The sequence below is a fragment of the Eschrichtius robustus genome, chromosome 6, assembly GCF_028021215.1.
Source record: "Eschrichtius robustus isolate mEscRob2 chromosome 6, mEscRob2.pri, whole genome shotgun sequence".
Classification (NCBI taxonomy): Eukaryota; Metazoa; Chordata; class Mammalia; order Artiodactyla; family Eschrichtiidae; genus Eschrichtius; species Eschrichtius robustus.
Window position 1 is genome coordinate 12,647,576 of NC_090829.1, and position 13,718 is coordinate 12,661,293.

General features: G+C 37.0%; 1 protein-coding gene across 5 annotated transcripts in view; it reads left to right on the forward strand.

Moving 5' to 3' along the window:
- Window positions 1–13,718, forward strand: part of ATP2C1 (ATPase secretory pathway Ca2+ transporting 1) — a 104,505-nt gene that overhangs the window by 21,422 nt on the left and 69,365 nt on the right. The gene's annotated exons all lie outside the window — the stretch shown is intronic.

The window sequence follows — 13,718 nt, forward strand, 5'->3', positions numbered from 1 at the left end:
AAAAGGGTTTCATCTTCAAGGAATTAATGGAAAAGACTCTGACAAGTACAGGTTTCTGGTAACTGTACTGCTGAACTGAATGAATAAGCATTTTCAGAACTCTAATGAAAAACTGATGAACTCATAAAGTGCTAACAAAAGATCAAGATGAAAAAAAAAATTAATTACATGGGACTGAGTGAACTGATGAGGAGGATTATAATTTTTGTGACTTTCTGTTTCAATTAAAAAAAAAATCCCACAAGGACTCAGAGGCAAAGAATATACAAACCAATTTTCACTGCAAAGTAAGGGAGCTGTTACAGTGGAGGATTACTGGACTGAATGTCAATATTATGACATAGTATGAGTGTGTTTCATGTTTGGTAATTGCAATCATTGTTGCTTTTGTTGTGGTCATCCATTTACAATGCTTGGTGTCAGTCTATCTCTTGTAAAAATAAAATACAGTGTGTGTGTGTGAAAAAAAAAAGTTAGTGTTTTAAATCATGTAGAAAACAAAATGTGGAGTTACAAACCAAAGTTTCAACAATACTAGGTTTTATAATTTTCTGTGTATTTACCTTTACTGAAATCTTTGTTTCTTCATATGACTTCAAGTTACTGTCATGTGTCATTTTATTTCAATCTGCAGGACTCTCTAGCATTTCTTGTAGGGCAAGCCTAGTGGTAATGAACTCGCTCAACTTTTGTTTATCTAGGAGTGTCTTTAATTTCTTCCTCACTTTGAAGGACAGTTTTTCCAGATACAGAATTCTTAGTTTAGTTTTTTTCTTTAACACTTTAAATACATCAGTCTGCCTTCTTCTGGTCTGCATAGTTTGTGATGAGAAATCTGTTTATATCGTTAATGATCCCTTGTATGTAATGAATCACTTCTGTCTTGCTGCTTTCAAGATTCTTTGTCTTATCTTTTGATTGTAATGTGTCTTGGTGTGTGTCCCTTTGGGTTCATTCTACTTGGAGGTTGTTGAGCTTCTTGGATGTTTATCTTGACATGTTTCATCAAATTTGGGAAGTTTTTGACCATTATATCTTCAGATATTTTCTCTGCTCTTTCTCTCTGTCTTTTCCTTCTTATTGGTGTCCTACAGGTCCTTAATGCTCTGTTCACTTCGATCTTTTTTCTTTCTGTTCCTCAAATTCTAAATTTCCATTGTCATATCTTCAAGTTTGCTCGTTCCTTCTGCCAGTTCAAATCAGCTTTTGAGTCCCCTTAATGAATTTTTTATTTCAATTATTGTACTTTTGAGCTCCAGGATTACCTTTTGGTTTCTTTCTATGTTTTGTATCGCCTTACTCTTACTACTACTAGCTCTTTTTCTGTTATATCTCTTCCAACTACTACTGTGATAACATTTATAAACTATTATACTGAATCAGGAATTTTAGACTTTTTTAAACTCAAAGCTTCAAAATAATAAAAACACCATATTTCTTGTGGATCTTTTAAGGACAAATAATTCATCTTTTTTTTTTTTTTTTAATAAATTTATTTATTTATTTTTGGGTGTGTTGGGTCTTCGTTTCTGTGCGAGGGCTTTCTCCAGTTGTGGCGAGCGGGGGCCACTCTTCATCGCGGTGCGCGGGCCTCTCACTATCGCGGCCTCTCCTGTTGTGGAGCACAGGCTCCAGACGCGCAGGCTCAGCAGCTGTGGCTCACGGGCCTAGTTGCTCTGCGGTATGTGGGGTCTTCCCAGACCAGGGCTCGAACCCGTGTCCCCTGCATTGGCAGGCAGATTCTCAACCACTGCGCCACCAGGGAAGCCCAATAATTCATCTTTTAACATGAAAGTGCACTGCGAAAGTCTCGTAACTGGAGATTTTTGTTCTTTATAATTTAGGGCTAAAGCCATTAGGTTTACAACTAAAAATTCATTCAAATTACTTTTTGAAGTTACTTTCTGCCACTTTGGGTTCAGTGGCATCATTTTGGAGTGTCTTTGAGTATACCTTAATAAAAGAATGAAAATTGAAGCAAGGAATTAAAAACATACATGTGAGTTACTGATGAAGTTATAAAAGGTTTATGCAAGGAGATGCTGAGGAACTTAAGAGAATTTTGATTCTTCTTGTATCTTTCACCTTTCTTCTCCAGGGCATATTTTTAGCGTGGGAACATGAATTTCAGTAGAAGGAAGCCCAGTTATACATAAACAAATGTAAAAACCATCTAAATGTTCTGCAGCTATTTATAGTACGGAGCAAATAGAGCGTTGACACTTAAGTGAAAGCAGTTAGATCACTGAATCTTCCTTTGACTCATTAGTTACTTTGGATGACAAGAGGGTTTCCCCCCAGTATAGATCAGGAAAGAGAAAGTTTAAGTATGAACTTAAAGGGATTAATTAATTCTTAATTATAGGAGTGTCCAGTTTTTGTTTAGGGACATAGTGTTAGTTGAAATGGTTAGGAAAGAAGTCTGTTAATTTTTCATTTGTCCTTTTAACAGTTACTGAGAACCAGGTATGTGCCAGGCATGGCCAACACTGGTTTGTGTGGCCTGCAGTTCTTGAAGCCATTGAATTTACATTGTAGTGGAGGGATAAAGACATTTGGAGGAGCTGTGGTAGCTAAGTAGGATACTAGGGGGTGAGTAATTTAGTTCAGTGTTGTGAGGAGTTGTCACAAAAAGTCTCATGGAATGAATGGGGTCTGAAGCTTGGTGGGGTGTCGAGCATGCAGGCTGGACCTGGTTCCTCTTGTCTGTAGAGATACGCTGCAAGTATTTCAGGCGGGGACTAAGTGGTAGACTTCTTGGCCTACGTAGGCCACTTACAGAGGTGTGGGTTTGGACTTTTTATTTAGCCATCTCTGAGGCTTTCTGAGTCAGTCCAAATTCAGTTGTCACTAAATGTATCAGTTATATATCTTACTAATAATAGAGGATACACCATTCTTGTATCCTCTGTTAGGCAGCATTATTAGGGCATGTAAAGCAAACTTAATTGTGTCAAGCAATGAAATATTTAAGTATAGCCAATAGGATTCTTATGGTCTCCTATTTAGAGATACTCATGGGTTGTGAGTGTTTAAAGTGAGGTAGGAACTTTGATTTCCTTGGGGGTTGGGCTTAGAATGTGATTGTTTAATGGAGTTAGTCAAAGCTTAGACTTGTATTATTATTATTTTTTTTTTTGCTTTTCAAAACTACTGTACATTACTGCAGTACCAGTTTCTTTTGGCTTGGAAAAGAAACAGCTGATAACAGTGCAGAAATCAAGTTGTCTGGCTAATGAAGTGGGAGACTGAATCTATGATGTCTTAGCTTTTATGTGTAACTTGATCCCCCAGTTCTCTTTATCTTTTATTATCCATATACAAAAGTGGTGTTTTCTTGCCTGCTCTTCTCGTTCATGTTGGGGATTGGTTTTTCAAAACATGGCTGTTGTTAGTGTGTACTGATTAGGAATTCATTCCCCTAATTGTGTCCTTGGAAGCAGCTACCATCATGGTTAGCAGAAGCAAAGTATTGAGTAGTAGATTTTACAAAACAAAAAAAACCTAACTAGGTAAGAGGGCTTTTTTTTTTTTTTTTTTTTTTTGGAGACAGCATATTAAAAATGTGAGCTCTTTTTTTGGATTGGTTCATTTTATGTAAGACTTTAGTCTCTGTTGGATTACAGATGGTTTACAACAGTATTCAACAGACAACAGTTGGGAATGAATGCCAGAGTCTATTTCTGAATCTTGCTTAAAGAGTTCTGTGTGCTGACAGGGAGAGCAGCGCAGTGCTTTGCGACCACCTAGAGGGGTAGGATAAGGAGGGTGGGAGGGAGACGCAAGAGGGAGGGGATATGGGGATATACATATGCATATAGCTGATTCACTTCCTTATACAGCAGAAACTAACACAACACTGTAAACCAATTATACTCCAATAAAGATGTTAAAAAAAACAAAACAACTTTTATGGCATGGAAAACAACTGCATATTTATAAGACATGCATGCATTATTTTACTGCTGAAATTTTTATTATGAATATGAAAAATATTTTTAAAAATAATGATCCAATGCTAAATCTTAAGAGAACTAAATAGCCTACCTAAGTGGTGAAAAAGCAGTGGAAAGGGGAGTGTATCTACCTACACCTTCTGAAAGAGCTTTTAATCCTTTATCCTGTTTTTTGGTTTTTTTTTTTCCTTTTTGCTTCTTTTTTGAGAAGGGTTTGAGAATTAGATAACTGAGATGGAAACAGGCGAGTATATGGCTCTAAGGTGAATTAGTTCTCAGTAGCAAGACAAAAGCTTGAGTCTTCTCACTTCTCTTTTGCTATCTAAAATCTATGTATACCACATAGTTGGGGTTTTTTTTCTTGAATTCACGTTCCTTTTAATTTTTTTAAATTAATTTTTATTGGAGTATAGTTGCTTTTATACCACATAGTTTTGAAGGCAAGAATTTTTGATTATTAAATGGACAGGGCCAGAAAAATATTTCTGTGTGTATTGAACCCAGTTTGAACTTACAAACAGTGAATTATTTCTATAGTCTCTCTCCTACAACAGGATAACTTTGTTATATAGAATAGTACAACATATTCATTGTTGTTTATTTGTATTATGATTATGTCAAATACTAACGATACTAAAGAAAAAAAAGAGTTCTGTGTGCTGAAAATTAAAATGAAACACTTCTTTTATTTTACTTGGACACTTAAAAAAAGTCTGCTAAAACTTGGGATGAGATGGATGAAAGTTGGCAGGAGAATCTGTATGATTTTTTTTTTTAACGGCATTGTTGCAGGAAAAAAGCTACAAATATGCGTTATAAAGCAGTTTAAGAAGCACTTTTGTTCAAAGAAGTGTACATTTTGGAGGTTTTTTTTAACTTGGAGGTAATATGGCTAATACCGGTAAACTTGAAAAGGGTCAGTGATCCTGTTCTTTACTGCTGTGTGTCATTATGGGATAAGAAATATCTGTCAAAGAAAGGAGGAAAGAACCAAGAAGAATTCTGTCTCGTGGGTTAGAGGAATTGCCAGAGGGCTGCCAGCTAATACCAGAGTTAAACATTGACTAAATGGCTCAGAAAAAAGTACAGTTGCCACCATGTAAAACATTATTGAATGTATAATGAACTAGATATATAGAGAGGGAGGTTGGTGGGATTGTAGCTGTCATATTCTTTACTATTTTTACATTTTTTATTTTAAGAAAGTACGTAGCCATCTGGTAACGGTGAATTAGTAGATAAGCATGGCAATGAAAATGTCTCCCTTGGAAGAGGGAGAAAGTTGTAATATGTGAGGCAAAAACTGAGATTGAGTGGATAGATTTAAATTATCAATAAAACACTTAATTGGAAAGAATAGAACTAGGGGAGGAAATACCAGGACTTTGATGGAAACCACTGTTTCAGATTGTGCTTTCATTTTGAACAGCCTTCACCTTTGCATTTTGACTCAGGTCTTAGGAATGCATGAAGAACAAACCTTTACCTTTAGGCTCTTAGGTATTTGAGGATGTTACAGTGACCATGGTGTGTGTAGTCTGCATTGCAGGTTTCAGCTACAGGGAGTTGACCAAACCATCAACGTTCTCTGTTGCTTGCATACATTTGTAGTAATGTGTGCCAGAGTAATAAACTAGATTCACTTGGTTAATTTGTAAATGTCATAACCTAGTTCTTTAGATTCAAAGGGATGGTAACATCATTGGAATATTTTTATGTGCGAAGCATTTTTTAAATTGTGAAATATATTTAATATAAAGTTTGGTATTTTAACCATTTTTAAGTCTACAATTCAGTGGCATTAATTACATTCACAGCGTTTTACAGTCATCACCACTGTGTATTTCCAAAACTTTTTCCTCACCTTAAACAGAAACTCTTGTACCTATTAAATAATAACTTCCCATTTTCTCTTTTTTTCTACCCCTGGTTACCACTAATCTACTTTCTGCCTCTATGAATTTGCCTATTCTAGATATTTCATGTAAGTGGACTCATACAGTATTTGTACTTTTGTTTCTGGCTTATTTCACTTAGCATATTTTCAGGGTTTATCCATGTTGTATATGTATCAGAATTTCATTTCTTTTTGTGGCTGAATAGTAATCCATTGTATGTATATACCTCATTTTGTTTATCTGTTTATCTGTGGATGGATACTGGGGTTGCTTCCACCTTTTGGCTGTTGTGAATAATATTGCGTTAGACATTGGTCTACAAATATGAGTCTCTGTTTTTAATTATATATTGGGTTTATACCTGAGAGTAGAATTGCTGGGTCATATGATTTTTCTATGTTTAGCTTTTTGAGAAACCATCAAACTGTTTTCCACATTAACTGCACCATTTTACAGTCCCATCAGCAATAAACAAGAGTTTCAGTTTCTCTGCATCCTCACCAGCACTTCTCATTTTCCTTTTTTTTTAAATTAAGAAAAAAATTCTGGCCACCATAGTATATATGAAGTAGTATGTCATTATGATTTTGATTTGCATTCCATTATGATTAATGATGTTGAACATCTTTTCATGTGCTTATTGGCCATTTATACATACACAAATGGAGAAATGTTTATTCAGGTCCTTTGACCATTTTCTAATTGGGTTTTTGTATTTTTGTTGTTTAGTTTCAGGAGTTCTTTATATATTCTGGATATTAAACCCTTATTGATAAATAATCTGTAATAACTTCCCCTATTCTATAGGTTGTCTTTTCATTTTTTTGATAATGTCTTGATACACAGAAGTTTTAAAATTTGATGACGTCCAGTTTATCTATTTTTTCTCTTTTTGTTACTTGTGCTTTTGGTGTCTTATTTAAGAGTCCATTGTCAAGAATCCAAGGTCATGAAGATTGATCCTCTGTTTTCTTCTGAGAGTTTTATAGCTTTTAGTACTTATATTTAGGTAGCTGATCCATTTTGATCTAATATTTGTATATTGTGTGAGGTAGATTATTGAATTTTATAATTATGACCAAGACATACTGTTTTGTTTTTTTCTTTAAAGATTCTGTATTGTTAAGTTTGGCAGTTACTTTCTAAGTTCTACCTCATGTAATATTTAGTCATTATGCCCTTAGTTATTGAGTACCAGATAGTTCATGGAACTGGGCATTTTAGCTCTTAAAATATGTTCTTAATATTGAGTCTTCAAGAATGACTCAAGAGACAAAGAAAGTAAGAGACAGGATAGATAAATTTTATTACATTAAAATGAAATTTTTTTTGCGTGGCAAAAAACATATAGTGAAGACAGCTGATAGATTAGAAGAAAATATCTGCACTGTATCAAGATAAAGGGCTGAGATCTCTAATATATAAATAACTCTTAAAAATTGAGAGAATATACTACAGTAACCTGATAGAAAAATGATCAAAATACATTAAGGATAATCCTCCCCCCCCCAGCATATGAAAATGGCCCCTAACGTATGAAATGATTTTAAATTCATAATTAGAGAAATGCAAATTTAAGTGCACTGAGATACCATGTTTTAGCTGTCAGATTGACAAAAATTAAAGTATAACAGTCCATCCTATTGGCAGGGGTATGAGGAAACAGACACATATTGTACATTCCTGATAAGGCAAACTGGTACAACTCTTTTTGAGAATTTGGCAATATGCAACAAAGCCCTACATATGCATTTGCCTTTTGACCTGTCAGTTTCAACTGTAGGAATTTTCCCTGAAGGTACAACTCCAAAGATATGAAATTCCATATGCAGGGTTATTTATGGGTCATTGTGTGCAGTCTCCTTTGTAGGAGAGTGGTTGAATAAACTATGGTGTATGTAGTGTGTGTGTGTTTGTGTGTGTGTGTAAAACAGAGTGGTACACAGCTATGGGAAGAATGAGGAAGATATCTGAACTGAACTCTGACTGATAAATTGATCTCCAGGATATACTGTTAAGTGAAAGAGAGAATATCTATATAGGTTATGTTACTCTAAGCAAAAGAAGAGGAAATAAGAAAATATACACACATATGCTCATTTGAACAGAAGGAAACATAGGAAAGATACACTAGAAATGAGATTGGTTTCATAAAGAGGGTGGGGTACAGAGAGATTGAAAGGATGGAGAGGGCTTGACACTTCACTGATTTTACCTGTTTTGGGTAGTTTTAACTGTTAGAACTAAACTAATGTTTTATATACTCAAATAAACAAGATTAACAAGGATGGGGGAGAGGATGGGAAAAAAATACGCCCCAAATCCCAAATGGAATAATACAAACAGAAACAAATGAACCTAACTATATTTCAAATGAATAACATAACCACACTGAAGGGTGGGCATGGGAAGAACCAACCTAAGTAATTTAGGAATACAGGGTTTTGACTCTATAAGGCTGTTGACAAAAGAACTATAAACAAACTTGAGACTAAAGACAGAACTGTACACAAATACTGTACTTGAGTTAGATTTTTTTTTTTTTTTTACAGTGATATGGTTAGAACTCCAGAACTACTCTGTGTATTCTAGATTAGAGCAAATAAATATATATAATGGTGATAATGAAAGTCAGGTTTTTCACTGTAAGAGAAAAGTGTTCCAGATAAGGAAAGGGAAAAGGCTGTAATGAACTTCTGTAGAGTTAGATTGGCATTGGCAGCTTCAGTATGGACTCATGGTTTTTAACATATTTACAGATAAACATAAAAATAGATACAGATATGTGTTTGTGCATATATGTATATATTCCTTAACTCAGCCTGTGGTGAAGGCCTTAAAGCCATGACACTTCCGAATAATGTTTGTCAATGAAAGGAACTAAGGCTCCCTGGAGAAGGGGCTGATTCTAATGTAGGCGCAAGGAAGATGCAAAGATAAGCTTGAACATCTTTTGGTGCCAGAAAGTTAGGAAGTACTCAAAAATACCACAGACTAGGTGGCTTAACAGAAATTCATTTTCTCACAGTTCTAGAGACTGGAAGTCTAAAATCAAGGTGTTGGCAGGATTGGTTTCTGGTGAGGCCTCCTGGCGGCAGGCAGCTGCCTTCTTACCTCGTGTGGCCCTTCCTCTGTGTGTGCCTGCTTCTGGTCTTCCTTTTCTTACAAAGACACCAGTCCTCTTGGATTAGGGCCCCACTCTTACCACTTTATTTAAACCTTAATTACCTCCTTAAAGGCCCTGTCTCAAATATAGTCACATCGTCGGGGTTAGGGCTTCAACATATGAATTCTGGGGAGACAAATCTATAATAAATGTCAACTAAAAATTATTCACAGCCTAAAAGTTGAGGGTTATGTTTTATTCAGTGGGAATTTTTAGGACTTCAAGCCCGGGAGGCAGCATCTCAAGTAACCCTGAGAGAACTGCTCCGAGGAGGCAGAGGGGGGATCCAGGATATATAGGAGTTTTGCAACAAAGGGCAGGTAGTCTGAACATCAAAAGATTATTATTAATTAAAGAAAACCAGATATCCCAAATTAAGGAATTTAACGCCTTTCTTTGTATGGGAAGATATAAGAGTCTGGGCACACTGAAATCATTCCTTTGATACGCACCTCAGCTATCTGGGGCCAGTATCCTGTGCTTTCATATCTGGAGTTTCCTCAGGGCTCACCAGCTCACCGTAGGCTGGTGGCTGCAATCAATGATGACTGTGAAATCCTTTGTTTACTGATATGGCAGACAGTATTCCATTTCTCACAAACATCATATGCCTCTTGATAATGATGCTTTGAGGAGGAGACAACATTACTTCTGTGGTGTTTCCCTTTCCCCCAAAATGCATCACTTGCACCCATTTAGAAAAATCAAACCCAAGTTGTAGTTTGTAGAATATCACTATAGTACTCCCTGCTTGTACTTTTCCAAAGTGTCAAGGTCATGAAAGACAAAAAGAGTGAGGAACTGTTCCAGATTTAAGGAAAGAGATAAAACAGTTAAATGCAACTGTGATCTCGGATTGATTTTTTTTTTCCCCCTAAGTTTATTTATTCGAATCAAGATTGAAATACAGCCCACACACTGTAATTGGGCCGTAAATATCTCTTAGTCTAAAAATGTTCCTTCTTTTCTTTTCCTTGTAGTTTGTTTACAAAATCAGGTTGTTTGTTCTGTAGAATTTCCCACAGCCTGGAATTTGCTGAGTACATTCTTTTGAGGTAATTTAATGTGCTTCTCTATCTCCTGTATTTCTTGTAAATTGATGGATGGGTTAAGAGCACTTACTGTATGTTATCACTTCGGGAGTTTTTTTAAAAAAGAACTATCCCTGGTACCCACCCATCCTTGGGACGCACCATTCCTGTGGATTCTGATTTAATTGGTCTGGAGTTCTTGCTGTTGTAGGAATTTTTAAAAGCTCCCCAGGTGATTTTAACATACAGTTGGGGTTGAGAACCATTGTTGTAGGCCTAGTTACCACTGGTCAGGGTGCAGCTTTAATTTTTTTGCCAAGAATACTTACAGAACCTGTATTCTTGATAAACACCTCACTTATTAATAAGACTTGCCCACTAGGAGACACTTGCCAGCTTCTGCTCTGCTCCATGCCAGCAGTCTGATCCTTGGAGAGCTTCATCAGGGACAGGCTGACTTTTCCTGCTTGCATGGCTGCTACATTTGCCAATAAAATAGTGTCTGGCAATTGGAAACCTTAATCTCAACACTTTCAAAGGTGAAATACATGGACTTGCTAGTCCTTGTAGAAGATAGTAGACTAAATTTGTGGGTGATTACATACACTCTTTCTGATCAGTCCTGTCACCTTTTTGTACTTTCAGTGAAAGATCATTTAAGAGGCATAGGTATGTCTCAGGATAACACTATTCTATTGCTGTGTAACTGTCCATTAAGAAAAATCCCAGTATTTTCTTTTTTTCAAATAGTACTTCTGATGCTGGATATTGTTAAGAGCTTCGCAGAGGGTACCAAGATGACAAAAGCCATGTCATACTCATGTGAAGATCTAGAGTGGGGGCGAGACAGATGCATAAATGTTATATCACTAGTGTTAACCTTAGGGGAAGGGAACCACACGCTAGGCACCATGCTACACACTTTTATAAATGGTGTTTCTTTTAGCTCTTGTTGAAATGAAAATAGGTAATATTTCGATTTTCCACTGAGAAAGAAAGACACGGAGAAGTTAGTAACTTGTTCTGGGACACAGAGATGGCAAGACATAGAATTGGGATTATAAATTGGGATCTAGTCAAGTCTGACCTTGACCAGAGCAGTGGTCCCTGGACCAGCATCATCAACATTCCCTGAGAACTTGTTAGAAATGTACTTTCTGGACCTACCCAAGACCAGCTGATTCCGAAACTCGGGCTGGGGCCCAGTCACCTGTGTTTTAACAAGCCCTCCAGGTGATTCTGAGGTTCACTAGTAATCTTTCTGATTACTAGTGTCTTTCTGTTTACTTGCAAGTGAACCTTGAAAAATTTTTATTGTCAAGAGTTGACCTGAAACTAGCAAGTTTGAAAAATCACTATACTAGAGTGTTTCACCCCCTCTCCCAACGCCCCCCCCCCTTTAAAGCTGTAAAACTCTTTGTTTAAATACTATTTTTCCCCCAAAGCTAAAACATAGAATACATAAAAACAAAACTATTGTTTGAAGTTGGAGTGGGCATGGGACCTTGTCCTGTCTTCCCATTCTGAAGGGGATGTTTGGTTTGATACCTGCTGTACTCTGCTGTTATCTGCCCCCCACCCCCGCCAGCTGAGTGTGGTATGGTGTGGGTATAAACACTTATACAGGGTTACAGAAAAATATTGGCCGCCTTGTTCTCAACCAGAAGGTCAGTTAAAGAAACGTGGAGTCATTTGGTCAATACCTTTGGGACCAAAATTCACTACTATTTCTAATGATAGTGCCATGGGCCTTTCTTACAATTATGACTTGCAGGTACCAAAAGTCCAAATTCTCCCTTCTACCTGGAGTGTGTTTTATGCACGTAAGCTTCTCTGTGTTAGTAATTACAACCACATCTAGGTGGGATTGTTTAGTGTCATTCACTTTTGGCTTTAATCAGCAAGCAATTGAGCAGGTCTACTTGATTTCTGTAAATCACTGTGAACCTGCAGTTCTTGGAACTGCTGTCCTTAGTGTTGTTGGAACTGCTTTGTCACTGTTGTTTTCTTCTGCCTGTGTATGCCTTCTTCACATTTTTATAATAGCATTGTATGGTTTGGCCTTTAGAGTTCCCAGGATAGCCCTGCTTTCCTATGCTATAGTTATTAAACAACTGTGGAGAGGTGCCTGGTTCGTTCAAGTTCAATGCCTGGTAGACGTGATTTTCTTGGGCGTTAGAGGTCTTTCTGATTACTTGCAAGTGAAACTTGGAAAACTTACTGTCAAAGAGTTGACCTGAAAAATTTTAATAACTCTGTTTAATAACTCCCCAACTTTGCAGGGATGAAGTATTTTCAGTTTTCCCCCATGGCTTGACTTCTTTTGGGTAATTTGGGCTACCTTTGCTGACTTTCTTTTAAAAATCAGATTTCTGCTCATGTGCTGAGTGTAGTAACAGAATTTGTAAAACTAATTTTTCCTCAGGGATAGTGTATAAACTTCTGGTGGTAGCTCATTTTAGAAGGTATTTACCTTTTAAAAATAAAATATTATAATGTTCATATTTAATCTAACCGTGCCTTTCAGCCCCATTGTCTAGGCCAGTGATTATCAACATTGGCTGCACATTAGACCTGCCCTGGGGAGCTTTTGAAAATAAATGTCTTGGCTTCACCCCAGACCTAATAATTCACACTCTCTAGGATGGGGCCTGGACACTTGGATTAAAACAGAAACAGAAGACCCCTGTCTTAGTCTGCTCTGACTGCTATCATAGACTGGGTGGCTTAAACAACAGACATTTATTGCTCATTGTTCTGGAGGCTGGGGAGTCGAAGATCAGGGTGCTGGTGAGGGTCCTCTCCTGGCTTGCAGCTGGTCATCTTTTTGTTGTGTCCTCACATGGTGGGAGCGGGGCAGGGTGGGGATGGGGGGGAGAGCCTGCCTGCCTGCCCCGCTCATGCACATGCAGGCTCTCTCTGGTGTTTGTTTTAAGGGCCCTGATCCTATCATGAGGGTTTCACCCTTATAACCTAATTATCTCCCAGAGGCCCCATGTCTGAATACCATTACATTGCGGGGTTAGGATTTCAACTTATGAATACAGAGGAACACAGTTCAGTCTGTAGCAACCCTCATGTAATTCTGATGTGTATAAGAATTGGAAACTGATGGATAATGGTGCTTAGACTCAAAAATATGAGTGAAACACCTGGGAATCCTGGTAAAATGGACATATGCGTTCAGTAGGTCTGTTATGGGGCCTATGTATATAGGACCCATATTTGACTGAATTATAACATCCTAAAGATCTGAAAGTTTCTGCAGTTTTTAAATGCATCCAATTAAAAACTTATAGCTTGTCTTACTGTCTGGGTAGATCTGAGTCATTTAGTAGAGGTAGAGGTACATAATAAAACAGTTCTTTCATTTTAGCCAGATTGGCCTACTTACATATTAAATTTCTATTGCTGTGACTTTTAGTAGTGTTCATCTCTTGTTTGGAATACTTCCTTGGCATATTTTAGTTATTCTCTGCTGTCCGTTCTTCATGGCTTAGCTCAGGGAAGTTTTCCCTGAAACCTGAATCTGTAGACAGTGAACTTCTAAATAACATGTAAAAGACATGTTATCTCTTAAAATGGTTTATTTCAGGTGGTTAAGATGGTTACCTTCAACTTAACTTCTGTGAACTTACTTGTATTTTATAATTCTCAAAATTGAAGC